This window comes from Labeo rohita, chromosome 17 (genome assembly GCF_022985175.1).
Source record: "Labeo rohita strain BAU-BD-2019 chromosome 17, IGBB_LRoh.1.0, whole genome shotgun sequence".
NCBI classification, from domain to species: domain Eukaryota; kingdom Metazoa; phylum Chordata; class Actinopteri; order Cypriniformes; family Cyprinidae; genus Labeo; species Labeo rohita.
Window position 1 is genome coordinate 7,545,638 of NC_066885.1, and position 15,084 is coordinate 7,560,721.

At 35.2% G+C, this 15,084-nt stretch overlaps 1 protein-coding gene across 1 annotated transcript in view; it reads right to left on the reverse strand.

The window, feature by feature from the left end:
- Positions 1-13,255, reverse strand: part of snap25b (synaptosome associated protein 25b) — a 52,322-nt gene extending 39,067 nt beyond the window's left edge. Inside the window, exon 1 of the mRNA XM_051133396.1 lies at positions 13,115-13,255. The gene's annotated coding sequence lies outside the window, so the exon portion shown is untranslated. The remainder of the gene's footprint in view (positions 1-13,114) is intronic.
- Positions 13,256-15,084: the final 1,829 nt, after the last annotated feature.

Below are 15,084 nucleotides of genomic sequence, written 5' to 3' on the forward strand. Positions count from 1 at the left end.
TTTTCCACTGGAGAAAGCAATATTATAGATAGAGGACTTACATTTTACTGGAAGCAATGGTTTAAAGTTAAAAACATCTTAATGTTAGGTTTGTTTATTACAGACATGCAACTTTTTGCTTTACAAGACATTGATGTATTTCCATTATGTCTGTTACTTTGGGATGTTTTTATCAGCTGTTTGGACTCTCATTCTGATGGCACTAGTGATTCACTGGTAAGCAAGTGATGTAATGCTACAGTTCTCAAATAAATGTTCTTATGACGAAAACAAACTCATATCTATATTGAATGACCTTGGGTAAAATGAGAAGTTAAGACTATAAGATGTTCATGTCTTTCTTCAGTCGTAAAGAAATTATGTTTCTTGAGGAAAACATTTCAGGATTTCTCTCCATATAGTGGACTTCTATGGTGCCCCTGAGTTTGAACTTCCAAAATGCAGTTTAAATACAGCTTCCAAGGTCTCTAAACAACCCCAGCTGAGGAAGAAGGGTCTATAGAAGAAGAAGAAGTCCACTATATGGAGAGAAATTGGGTTCTTCAGCCGAAAAGAAATTAGGCTTTTGAGGAAAACATTCTAGGATTTTTCTCCATATAATGGAATTCAATGGTGCCCAACAGGTTAAAAGTCCAAATTGCAGTTTCAAAGGGCTCTACATGATCCCAGCCAAGGAATAAAGGTCTTATCCAGTGAAACGATCAATCATTTAATAAAACAAACAAACAAAAAAAAAACCTATATATATATATCTATATACACTTTTTAACCACAAACACCTGTCTTGCACTAGCTCTGTGATGCATGCTCACGACTTCAAGCATTGCATAATCACATTGGAAAAGTCACAGTCTGTTAGTTCTTCGTCAGTGTACTCCGGTTCAAATAGGTAGGGTAGGCCGAAAAATCTCATTTTCTTCAAACAACTTCAAAATCGTCCAACATCATTGTTTTGCACTTTCGCTTTGAACCCTGGGTCGGTGCTTACGTAATGCATGAGGTCAAGCTAGTGCAAGACAAGCATTTGCGGTTAAAACGTATATAAACAATTTTTTTTTTTTTTTCAAAATAACCAATCATTTCACTAGATAAGACCCCTGTTCCTCAGCTGGGATCATGTAGAGCCCTTTGAAGCTGCATTCAAACTGTAATTTGGAACTTCAACCCGCTGATCCCCACTGAAACCCACAATATGGAGAAAAATCCTGGAATGTTTTCCTCAAAAACCTAATTTCTTTTCGACTGAAGAAAGAAAGACATAAACATCTTGGATGACATGGGGTAGGTAAATTATCAGGATTTTTTTTTTATTCTGGAAGTGAGCGAATCCTTTAACAGTGTGAAAGTTCTTTAAACATCTGCTTTTGTGTTCAATGGAGAAAAAAAGCCATATTGATTTGGAACGAAATGAGGGTGAGTAAATGATGCCAGAATTTTCATTTGTTGGGTGAATGATCCCTTTAAAAATAGCTTCAACTGCACTGTAAGACGGTCAGAAGAAGTGAAAATCAACTTCACGCAACCCCCCTGAGAGCCCTTTAAACTCTAATAATCAACTATTAAATCTTGCTCATTACAAAAGCACAGCTCATCAAACCTAATCAGCCCTTCCGATGCTTTCCAGAAGACAACAGTTCTCCAAGGTGTGATAAAAAAGCGAGAAAGTGCGGTAGTTAGCATGAGGCAGCCGTCTGCGAAGCGTCTGATTACATATTTGAATGTAACTGTCACGAAAACGACAGGTTCCATTCCTCAGACGGATGTTTTGACGCTCTACAAGGTCAAAGACGCAGGTCAGCTACAAACGATCCCTAAACCTACACGTCTCTAAAATTACAAAAATGTCAGGAGAACTGAATCCTGTACTCCAGAGGAGGAATGTAAGCAGGAAGTGAACTGGCAGCAGTGTTAATTTCCTAATGTCAACAGAATTTCAGTTAAGGCTGATATAATACCTCCATTTGGAAAACACGCTGAAGCACATTAATCATGCTCGGCATTGCACTTGAGAGGCGTAGTTGACTCTGAAAGTAGGACACGCGATCATGATCTCAGCCCTGTGATGGAGAGGATGTCACGTATAGCTGCTCGTCTCTGTTTCAGTAGAATGCATTGAAGCCAATATTTCTAAAACAGATTTGAGACAAAAGCAAAGCTTGAATATTATAACATTCCTCATTATTTTGATGCTTTCCCATCATTAACATCACAGTGGTCTGTAATGTCTAATCACGTTGCATTTAAAATGAGTCTTTAATTCAAAATCTTTTAAAGGCACATAGCTTGGAGCATGTACTAGAAGATGGAGAAACCTTCAAAAGTGCATTGTGGGTTTCAGATGCAGCTGTTTCTATGTCAAGGACAGTGGAAATGTCAGTGCTGCACACTTGCACATCTGTCTCTGCCTTCATAGTGGAGACATACATTATTCACCAAGAACTATGAGGTCAAGATTATTAATGCAACACTGTTTTTGTGAGACACTGGGCTGAACATAGACATGACTGGATTTTATAAGAATGCACTAGGGGGAAAAAGGACCAGATTATGTTATGTAATGGTATTTAATCTCACATCTAAATATTTATCATAAAATGGATAGCTTTGAATGTAAAATCTGTTTATTCATTCAAAGCTATTGTAATGTTACTTTTTCAGTCATGGAAATAATATTTTCATGCAATTAAAATGAATGGCAGCTGGAGCTTTCAAGCTTGAATACACTTGAATCTTCATAATAATGGCTTCATTTTGAGTCTGTTTCTCAAACAAATCTATCATATGGCTTTAAAAGACTTTTTGGAGTTTGACAGTATCAGTCTTTATTTACTTTCATTATACTGAAAAGAGTGGCCAACATTTCTTTAAAAAATTAATAAAATAAAAATAGAAAATAAATAAATAAATAGTCATAATGATCATACATATAAATAAAAATGTATAAAAGATAGAAATATATTAAAATAATAACCTTCTGTGAATTAAAAAAAACATACCGATATCTTTTCATTTAAAAAAAATAATATATATATATATATATATATATATATATATATATGTATGCACTAATATTAATGCACTAAGCTGGAATATTTTAAAATGTAGACTATACTGTGAATATTACTGTTTATTCTATTTATTAATAATACATTAAAAATTATTTATTAAACATGGTGTCTTTTTATCATATTGCATGGTCTTTTTTAAATTCAGTGTAACACACATCTCTCTTAGCTTATTGCTAGACATCGTACTATTAAAAGACTTCATCTTATATGTCTTTACCTTTAAAAAAATGATGAAATGACCATTATGAAGGAGATTGTTGAGAGGCTTGTTTTTCTCCTTTTATTAGTTTGTTTGAACAAGGACATGATAATACCTGGAGAGATCTATCCTTTAGTCCATTCATCTAAAACCCTTCACTAGTCACTATCCTGAGCTGTGACGTCAAAGGCAGCAGACAGGGAAAAACATAAGCCCATTTCATGCTTTTAAGAGCCCTTCAAGAAAATCAGCACTGGAAAAACATCCCAGAAAATATAAGTTATTAGAAGAAGAATATATATATATATATATATATATATATATATATATAAGTAATAAGTAAAAGTTAATTCAAATAAGTGTCATAAGTGTCAGGACTCTGGACTTTGTGTTCCGTGTTTTACCCCCAGCCTTAGTTCCTGTTTCCTTATTTGGTCTCCTTCCTGTTCTTGATTGGTTAATTGATTACTCCTCCACCTGTTCCTAATTATCTTGTGTATAAAAGTTCCTGCCCTGTTCCGTTTGTCTTTGTCTGGTCTTAGTTTTATTTTGCTGTACGTATTGTTTTTCAAAGAAGTCTCTTCTGCTCACCAAGCCTGCATTTATTTGATCCAAAGCAGAGAAAAAGCAGTAATTTTATCAATATTTAAAACAGTTGAGTACTTCTTTTTTTCAGGATTCTTTGATAAATATAAATATCCAATAGATTATAAAATTATAGAAATTAATACTTTTATTTAGCAAGGATGCTTTAAATTGATGTTAAGTGATGAAAAAGACATGTATAATGTCACAAAAGATTTCCATTTCAGATAAACATGCTCTTCTGAACTTTCTATTCATTCAAAAAAAAAAAAAAAAAAAAACTGAAAAAAAATCTACTATGTTGTTTTCAACAATAACAATAATGTTTTTTGCAATATTCAGAATATTACAATGATTTCTGACGGATCATGTGACTGGAGTAATGATGCTTAAAAACTCAGCTTTGAAATCACAGGAATAAATTACAATTTAAAGTATATTCAAATAGAAAACAGTTATTTTAAATGATAAAAATATTTCAAAATTTTACAGTTTGTGCTGTACTTTGGATCAAATAAATGCAGGCTTGGTGAGCAGAAGTGACTTCTTTAAAAAACATTAAAAATCTTACTGTTCAAACACTTTTTTTTTGAACTGGTTGTGTATAGTATATAAATAATACCAAAAATAACACTGGTCCCTTATGCTGTATTGTTTTTGTGGCCACTGATCATTTAATTCAGTTACATAACATGTTACACCAAACAAACATAAAAAAGCAGATGGAATATAACCCAAAAGCCCTGTGATGACCTCCGTGTCCAAAATGTCCTTGTCAACACATTTAACCCGACCCTGTCCTTCCAAAGATCCCGCCCTCCAATGCCATCCCATGATTCTCCATGCTTAGAGGTATGGCTTCATTTTTGCTCAGTCCACAAGGGACCATCTGGTCACATATGACCCTTAAACCCCTGGGATATGCCTCCAACACACCACGGGCTTATCTCCATTAAAACCCTGATCCCGGGATCAAGAAGAGTCCCTTGAGCAGCAGCCGGCCCTCCGCTGAGAAACTTTCTTCATCAGAGAGCTCTGAACCAGCATGCTCCTGTGTGTTGCTTTGGAGATATTGTGTCTGTAAACAAAATCTGACATTGGTTTTGCATTTTTCTCGTTATGTTTGCAGACTGAATCCGCGGGAGGGGAATTGGTCCTAAATCAGTGGGAAAATGGAGAGTTTAACCCAAGGCCGTATTTGTGCTATGAGTCTATTTTCTCTCTCCTTGCCAAAGGCAGGCATGGGGACGGGAAGCAAAGGTGAAGCAGAAAGGTGGAATTCATTTCTGACACAGGCTGAGTTATTTGTGTTCTGTAATTCTCGTTTTTTATTAATCATTACATTTTCAGGCTTTTTTGACTAGGTATCAAATAGCTTCACTGAGAGGAGAGCACACTTTCAGTGTGTGAGGGGAGAGGAGATGACCAATTCATTTTTTTACAGGCTTTGTGCACGGAAGTCATGAATAAAACTCTAAAAGCAACAAGGAATCTGTATTTCAATGTAAACACACATTATTTAACTAAACTCTACACACCAATGCATCATATTTCATATGAACATCTCGCTTCAAAGCCCTTATGAGAAGCAACAACACACACAGACAATACAGTGTGACTGGAGCTTAGTATTCAAAAACTCTACAGCAATACACATGCAAAAACTGTTGGAGTCTGTCGGACCAAAGAAAAATCCATGCCAGGCATTTTAAAGCTGAAGAAAGGGTGAATAAAACATGAACCCAAAAGTACAGCAGCAAAAACTAGGCCAAAAAAACATAAGAAGCCATTCATGTGCCATGGGCTTGTAAGGAATAATTGACAATGACAGGCTGTTGAATTGTTAGAAAATAACGCACAAAAGCTGGTAATGTGGCCACCGTGTTATACTAAGGTTATACTAAGGTTGTCACCTCCTCAAGACGTCCAGATGATGTATTTCAAAACATTTGTCAAGATTTTGTCCTTAAAACTCTCTTGTGTGTAGGATTAATTTCTTACGCATCTCATACAACGCCTCCGTTGCAAATTCCAAAATGTTATTTTAGATCTAGTAACAGGCTTGATCTGCTGAAAGCAGACTAATGCAGTTAATAATAAGTTACCAGAGAGAGAGAGAGAGGGATTAAGCGTGTTTGAATTACCTGAGTCTGTGCATCTCTCACCAGTGATCAGCTTCAGCGTCTCTAGGCCACGTAAACACAGCAAGTTTCAGGAATGACAACTGCATTTAAATGCGGGAGTGAGTCCCTTAAAGGACTCACCTCCTTGTCATCCAAGATGTTCATGTCTTTCTTCAGTCGTAAAGAAATTATGTTTTTTGAGGAAAACATTTCAGGAATTTTCTCCATGGACTTCTATGGTGCCCCGAGTTTGAACTTCCAAAATGAAGTTTAAATGCGGCTTCAAACAATCCCAAATGCGGTTGTAAATGATCCCAGATGAGGAAGAAGGTTCTTATCTAGCGAATCGATCGGTTATTAGCATAAAAATAATACATACAAATATATTTATATACTTAAATGTTAAACACTCGTCTTATCTTGTTCTGCCTGAACTCTGTTTTTTCCGGTTCATGACAGTTAGGGTATGTCGAAAAACTCCCATCTCATGTTCTCCCTCAACTTCAAAATCGCCCCATATCGCTGTTGTCCTTTTTTTGCAAAGACTGGGTCGGTACTTCTGCAGCGGTGTAGGATGATTTTGAAAAGATTTTTTAAAGTCGAGGGAGAAAATATGATTGGAGCTGTCTTAAGTCAGAATACACAGAGTTCAGGGAGAGCAAGACAAGATGAGCATTTCAAATTAAAAAGTATTTAAATTGTATTTTTTTAATGAAAATAACTGATCATTTCACTAGATAAGACCCTTTTCTTTGGCTGGGATCATTTACAACCACATTTGGGATTGTTTGAAGCTGCATCTAAACTGCTTTTTGGAAGTTCAAACTCGGGGCACCATAGCAGTTCATTATATGGAGAAAAATAAGGAAGTGTTTTCCTCCAAAAACATAATTTCTTTACGACTCAAGAAAGAAAGACATGAACATCATGGATGACAAGAGGGTGAGTATATTATCTGTAAATTTTCTTCTCCTTTAAAGCATCATTCCATGTGTGTATGGAACAACAGTCACTCCCACATTTGTAACCGTAGCAACATTTCGAATAAGAATTTAGCCATTTGATATCTGCAATTTTTTTGGCTAAAGACTCTGTTTGTCCGTCAATTTGAACCAAACTTCCGCTGTCAGACGTGCTGTGTTTTGTTTATGCTCAGGAAGCTGCTTTAGAGGGCGCTGTCTTGCAGTGTTGCCATGTCCTCATATTTACAAGCACTTTTAGGCATGTTGTTTGGCCTTAGCTCAAAAAACTAGGCACTTTATGGAGTTAATAAAATGGTCTGTTGTAGACAGAAGATTTTTTTCCCCTAAAGCATTGGGCTCTTTTAGTGTTTTTTGTGCTTGTCCTTGTTTGTTTGTTTTTTTTTTTCTATGAAGATCTGGCAACACTGACACTCTGGAGTTTGTTGTGTGCTTTCATGTGTGTTTTCGGTACCTTACAGTGACGGAGAAACGGATAATGTTTTATATCCAGTCTCCACCATAGCTGCTCCCTTCCGTCAGTTTTGTGTTCTGCAAGCGTTTCAAATGCTCCGCCCTCCACTCAAATTTAAAAGCTGCTGCCGTTAATGATGATTTGACGGATGAACTCGCGGCTCGATTGGACGCTTGTTGTGTCAGAAAGTGCTAAGACTTTAGTTTTATGGACGTCGCCATCTTTGATACTGTTCTGGTCACTGTCGCTATGGTTACTCCTAAAGAATACGGGCTTGAATCCTGTTGCATGTTCATACAGACAGTATTCGAAAAGCAACTGTAAGCTGCGGTGTGAACGGGACATTTCAAGACTCAAACAGTAGCCACGTTTTTCTTTTGCTGTTGTAAGCTGTAAGGACCTTTGAAATAACAAATCATTTGGCGAAGTGATATGGATATGTAATGCGGTCAAGACCTGCCTAAAAAAAACTGCACACCATAGAACGACATAGATGACTATTAAAATGTATTTTCTATGAATAAAGTCATCATGTAATGGACCCTTTTCACATTTCTGGTTCTCAGAAGCAGAAGTTGTCACAGGTGGGTAAACAAACATAGTGTGTTCCCATTTGTCGCAATACAGAAAGAAAAAAAATCCATGACAGTGTTTTGACGACTTTCCAAAAGCGAAAAAAAGCATTTTGAGGAACTGATTATGTTGGTCATAAGAGAGAAAGATAGTAAATTTGCCGTCACTCCTTCAGCTGACAGCTGTTGATGAATTTATTTGTTTATTTTTTACTGTAAATTTAAGTTTGATCTGGAAAAGCTAAAATGTCGCTTCTGTGTATCTTATAGTAAAGTTTTGGCAACCATATCTGTTGTTTTAACAGGAAATTTCACAGATTACAGCATACATCATTTTTTTACAGTTTGGTTTCCATTTCCATTTAATTAAAAAAATTAAATATTAAAAACATAACTTTTTACAATGTTTATAACTGTAAATGCATCACAGTCTATGAAACTGGTCTATATAAAAAAAATATATTTACTTTCTCAGTGCACATTCCAGGTCTTATTGTGCACAATACATCAGTCCACATTATATGAAATTTAAAAAGAATTGCTTGTCTTTGTGATCTTTAATCAGAAAGTAATATCCTGTTCTGCCTCTGCAACTATATTCCTTTTTGTATCTTATCAAGAATCACTTTTAAAACCCATTCTCTCAGACTCCAAATGGTATATTTTCCACAAGCCAAACAATTCCCAAAGGATGCACGTTTCTTCTCATAGATATAGAATGTAATAGGAACTGGTAGAAGCAGAAAAAATGAGTCTGGTTAGTCAGGTCACCATAAAAAATCATTCATCCATTTTTGGCTTTAGCAAACATTTCTTGAAAGAACCTTTTTTATTTCTTAGTGTAAATAACAGTGATCTAAAGAACCTTTTTCCACTATAAAGAACCTTTTGTGCAATGGTGTTAAAGGTTCTTCATGGAAGCATCGATGCCAGTAAAGTACCTTCATTCCTAAGAGTGAACCATCTAAAATTCTTCTCAACTTTAAGCCAGCATGCCATGACAACACAACATGACATGAAGCAGCAGCAAAAGCATTCATAAAAGCAAACCACACATTTACTTTCCAAGGATGTAACCTATGTTTTTCCCCGTGACAAGCAAGAGAGGCACAGCAGACACGATACGGTTACAAAGAACAAGCCATGAAATGTGCTGTGTTATCAAAGACCACATCCTTTTTTGAAAAGAAGAAAAAAAGATGAAAGTCTGCCCTTAGAAAATGTTGCTATTCTGGGTAAATGCCATAGATTGCACACAGACATGTGACGCAGTCCTATAGACGCCACAGAACCTCCTGGATACCGCTATCGTAAAAAAACATAGCAAGTTTGAAATGATTATTCGAAAACTTTGCGATTATATAATTGTCATATTTGTGTCAGAGCGTTGGCTGTGTAGTGCAGCAGCGTTCGGGAGGTTCAAAGCAATCATCTTTACCAGAGGGGATTACAGCTTTAAAACCAAAGTGAGTGTCCCATTCAGGAAGGGATAAAGCCCAGTGTGCTAATCTGATGGAGCGGAGGTAGCTTGTACGAAGCCATCCATTAAAGCCACAAGCTATAGTCATTTCTGTGGGCTGCTAACTTTCTCTATGACCCTACAAAGGAGCCCAAACATGTTAGCATTGCATGCCTAGAGCGGAACATGAGCCTGTCATCTGTACAGCCTGTATGTACAGCATGGACGGCATTAGTCACCGCCAGAGTCATCGAGAGAAGAGAACATTACAGCAAACAGACAATTCGCATTCGACTGTTTGACATACGGCACGTCCACGCAGCCAATAAAGTCATATGCGGCCTAAGGAGCATGTTATATCATAATCTCTGACTGATTTGATGTTTCTGTACATGTCACAATGTAAAATCAGTGCTGAATCACACAACGGGAAGTGATTTACAGAAATTTCAGTCTTGAAACATCAGAGGAACAGGATAGTCCCATAAATAAATGTGCATATATTACATTTCCATATATGAAATGTGTTGTCATATGCAGTAAAAACATATATGAAGCCCACATGGTACAATTGCATATATTAACATATATATGTAACTATAAGAATATGTATGTTTATGACTCTAGTACATATAATGCAATATATGTACATGTATATCTTAAACCCCAGTCAGTACATGTTCATATTATAAAAGTAAATATAAAAGATATACACGTAATTTAAAAAAAAAAGAGCATGAATGCATGTATAAACATACAGATATTTCTGTATGTTGTTTTAATAAAGTTGCATACATAAATAAAATATAATCTATGTATCTAGTTCTAAAGCATTGGTTTATGTTACATTTTAGGAAAAATAAATATATATATACACACACATATATAAACATATATCTACATATCTATCTATCCATCTATCTATCTATATATATTTGTTAATTTATTTGGTTGTAAATAAAATTATATATATATATATATATATATATAGTTGTAAATAAAACAAGTTATTGGATTATGTTTTACAAGAAAATATTTTAGTATTCAAATTTACACTTATTTAAAAAAAATGGATTATGTTTTACAAGAAAATACTAATTTATTAAAGTTATTTTACTATTTAAATACTATTTTTCTACTTCAAAATTTCATGTTTAGCTTAATTTAAATGTGAAATTTACTTTTTCATTAAAAAAAATGTTTCTATACTTTATTTTAGTGCATATACAAATTTTACTATTTTACATATGTTATGACCTATTATCCTTAGAATGTATGTGTGAGAAAATTATATATTTCCTAGTTAGCATATATGACAATAGCATCTTGATATATGGCAATATATGTCACATATTACCTTTTCATATTGGAAAATTTGGTGTGGAAACATTTTTCATTTATAAACTGCTAGTAAATTTCACAATTACAAAGAAACGGCAAGTAACACATTGAATTAAATGTGAAATTTTTAAGTAGAAAAACCAAAATTGTGTTTTCATATAAAACATACTTCAATAATCTTTATTTTATTTAACTACTTAGAAAAAAGTAATTTGTACAGCTTAGCTTTCAGGTCTGTAAATAATGCTCAAAATCCTTTTCAGACAAATGTATCCCTGTTTTGATTCATTTTTAAACACCATGTGTTAGGAAAAGCAGTGCTAGACTTCACACTGTGCTGTCCCTTGGAACAAAACGCACACAGGTAGACAATGTGCCCAAAATATTCATTTCCACCTGCTTCAAGTGCCTCAGTAATTTCTAAAACTGGATCATATTGACACTAAGCTAAAAATAAAACAACAATACAACACATTTCCTCCAGCATCCACACATGAACCCTGAACTACAGTAAGTGTCTTTCTGTTCAATGTCACTAGCCTCTTCGAGCGAACAGTTTGGTGCCAACACCCTGTTGGAAGAAATAAAGCTGTAAACAGACCTGATGATGAAGAAAACACACCCTGGCCTAGATAAACAGTTATGCAATCCGTGCTGGCCACTTCCCCCAAAACAGAAGAGCAATGCCAACATCACAAGTCCCAAGGCTCCGCTTGAACAATTGATGTCTGTTGGCTCACCGCACATGGAGAGGTGAGACAAACTTTTGGCAGCGTTGATTGATATAGAGAAGAGCTAAGCCTTTAAATGCAATTATAGTCAGGGCCAAGCTGCCCTTCAGTGTGACTTCAGTCACATTTATCATCTATCAACAAACTCATCTTATATTCCACCAATGTCATATGATATATGAATGCATTAACATAACAGCAAGTTAACATAACAGCATGGAGGATTTACAGTTAAAACATTTTTTTTGTTGCATTTTTGTGACTACATGTGACCCTGGACCACAAAACCATCTTAGCAAACAATACATTGTATGGGTCGATTTTTCTTTTATGCCAAAAATCATTAGTATATTAAGTAAAGATCATGTTCCATGAAGATATTTTGTACATTTCCTACCATAAATATATCAAAACTTATTTTTTTGTTAGTGATATACATTGCTGTGAACTTTATTTAGACAATTTTTTAAAGGCGATTTTTTCAGTATTTTGATTTTTTTGCACCCTCAGATTCCAGATTTTCAAATAGTTGTATCTCAGCCAAATATTGTCCTATTCTTATGGACAAATGACCCATATGACTGGTTTTGTGCAGTCATTAAACTTATAGGAGTCATTAAAATCAGTTTTTACTTCAAAATGCAACACAATCACTCCAAGTTATTGAAATTTGGTCTCTTCATCAATTGTGGTCAATGCTAAGATGAAAACAAATCACAATTTTACCCACACAAACAGTAAATGCCTTCATTAAAAATCACAATATAAATAAATATTATAAAAACAACACAGAACAATCCACTGCACATATCTGATAAACAAATAGGATCAAATATTGTTTTAGGCTTAAATAAAATTCATCAGATGTGATTCCTCACACATGGAATTTTGGGAACGCCCCCCCTTTCCATACATTTAAAAGGAGGTTTTACATTTTTCTTATAAAAAAAAAACAGGTACACATCTTTTTTCATGAATATAGATTAATATTGCATGTTTTTTTCTTTTAGAATATATTAACTTGCATTGAACTACTTAAAAGCTTTTCGGGAGAGCATGATTTCTACATTAAAATCATTAAAAACATTTTTACAGTGCACTCAACCATTATATGGAAACATCCCCCCCCTCCCCCTACAGTATATGATTGCAAATACAGTCCAGAATAACCTTACTTGTTGTTTGAGTAAACATTCATTTTATAATGCATGTCTTTGCAAAAACTGGACACACACTCATTATTTCAATCTGCTCAAAACTAGGACACATCTATGATTAATTCAAAAGAAGACGGTTTCTTTGTACAATTGACGCTTGACTTCCACAAAAGCGTTAATTAAATGCTAAAACAATTAGTTTGGTCCTTGTTCGTTCTATTTTTAATGTTTTGGCGGGCGCGTCTCTTAATGAGCGCTGTCCGCGGTGCTGAAATTCACACAACAGGCATTGAGCTTTGAAACGCTCAATTACAGCTCTGATATCTCTCTGAAACTTCACCGAACGTAACGCAAATTGCACTTCAAAAAAATTAACGAAGTGAACCTGTGGGAGTTAAGCGTCTACATGCAGAAAAAGAAAAAAAAAAGAAACACAAACACATACCTCGTACTCGATGAACCACGTTGGGGATGTTACTATCGCCTTGCCTCCTTCAGCACTGATTTGGGTCACCTAATGCGCGCGCACACGGCTCTGGAGTGAGTGAGTGAGTGAAAGAAAAAAAAAAAACCTCATCCCTCATCAAAGATGGCGTGCCCCTCTGACGTCATAATGACCCTCAACACTAGGGCGTGCCCATACAGCCCCTCTGTTTGAGTGTAAATAACCCCGCCCTCATCCAGGATGACGAGCCGCTCTAACGTCATAATGACCCTTAGCACTAGGGCGAGGCTGCTAGAGGTTTAGCGCCCATTGATCCCTGCTTTATGTTGTACTGGAGTGTATGGGTTGTTTGGCTCAATCTGATTGTGATTGTGAAATCAAGCAGTTCTTTAAAATGCAAAATGACCTTGGGAATCACAGAATAGACTGGTTCCTCAGAGCAGTGGTTCTCAAACCCTTTTGACTCTAAAGCCACGTAGTGCTCAAGGCAATATTCAAAGGCAAACGTTTGAGCATCAAAAAATTAAAATAAAAAAATTGTGAAAATTACAAATTTGTCCATTTTGCTTGAATCTGACCATGTCAACAGTCCCCAAAATGGGAAGAAAAAAACTTTGGTTAAACATAGTTCACCCAAATACGAAAAGTACCTAAAAATGTACTCACCTTTAGGACATCAAAGATGTAGATGAGTTTGTTTCTTCATCAGCAGATTCATCAACAGATTTGGAGAAATGTAGCATTACATCACTTGCTCACCGATGAATCATCTGCAGTGAATGTGTGCTGTCAGAATGATAGTCCAAACAGCTGATAAAAACATCACAATAATCCACAAGTAATCCATCAGTTAACATCTTGAAGTGAAAAGCTGTGTTCATCGTTAAGGCATTTTAACTTTAAACCATCACGTCTGGCCAAAATACCAGTCCGTTATTTATATTAAGGCTTCCTCCAGTGAAAAAGTCCATCTTCTGTTGTCCTCTCACATCAAAATCCACTAACATATTTGGACTGTTTTCACTTGTAAATGGTGCTTGATCTGTGCACATTTCTCTCCTGATTCAGACATAACTTTTTCCACTAGGGAAAGCAATAATGTGACTGTGGACCACAAAACCAGTCATAAAGGTCAGTATTTTTAAACTGAGATTTATACACCATCTGAAATCTGAATAAATAAACTTTCCATTGATGTATGTTTGTTAGGATATGAAAATATTTGGCTGAGATGCAACTATTTGAAAATCTTGAATCTGAGGGTGCAAATAAAAAACAAAATATAGAGAAAATCACCTTTAAAGTTGTCCAAATGAAGTTCTTAGAAATGCATATTAATAATAAAAAATAGGTTTTGATATATCTAGTATCCAGTAGTAAATTACAAACTACCTTCATGGAACATGATCTTTACTTAATATCCTAATGATTTTTGGCACAAAAGAAGTGTATTGTTGTTGTTTGCTACAAATATACCCATGCTACTTACGACTGGTTTTGTGGTTCAGGGGCACATATTATGTATTTTAGCTGGAAGCAATGGTTTAATGATGAATTTGTTCATTACAAACATGCAGCTCTTTTGATGAACTATTCCATCAATCTATTCAAAATGCTCTCGGAGTAAAATATCAAAAGGCTGAAGTCCCTAGATGTTAAACTACATTTACAGTGAATGCCTTGTTTGCATTTCTAATATGTTTATAAAAGAAAAGACTTGTTTGTTTCTTGCCCCAAGCATCAAGTCTCCCTGATCTTCTAATGGTAGCAAGATCAGATAAAAGTGCTTTAGCTATGGAGACTTAGAGATTCAGATAAGGTGCACTGATCAATAGCACTTATTTGATTATTTAATGGCTTTCGGACTCATAAAGGTTCTTGCATATAGTTCTTTCGGTTTGTATTTGTATCTAGAGTGTGTTGCTGTAGATGTGTTAGACAAGGTTATTGTGTTTGACTTTGCCGAAGGA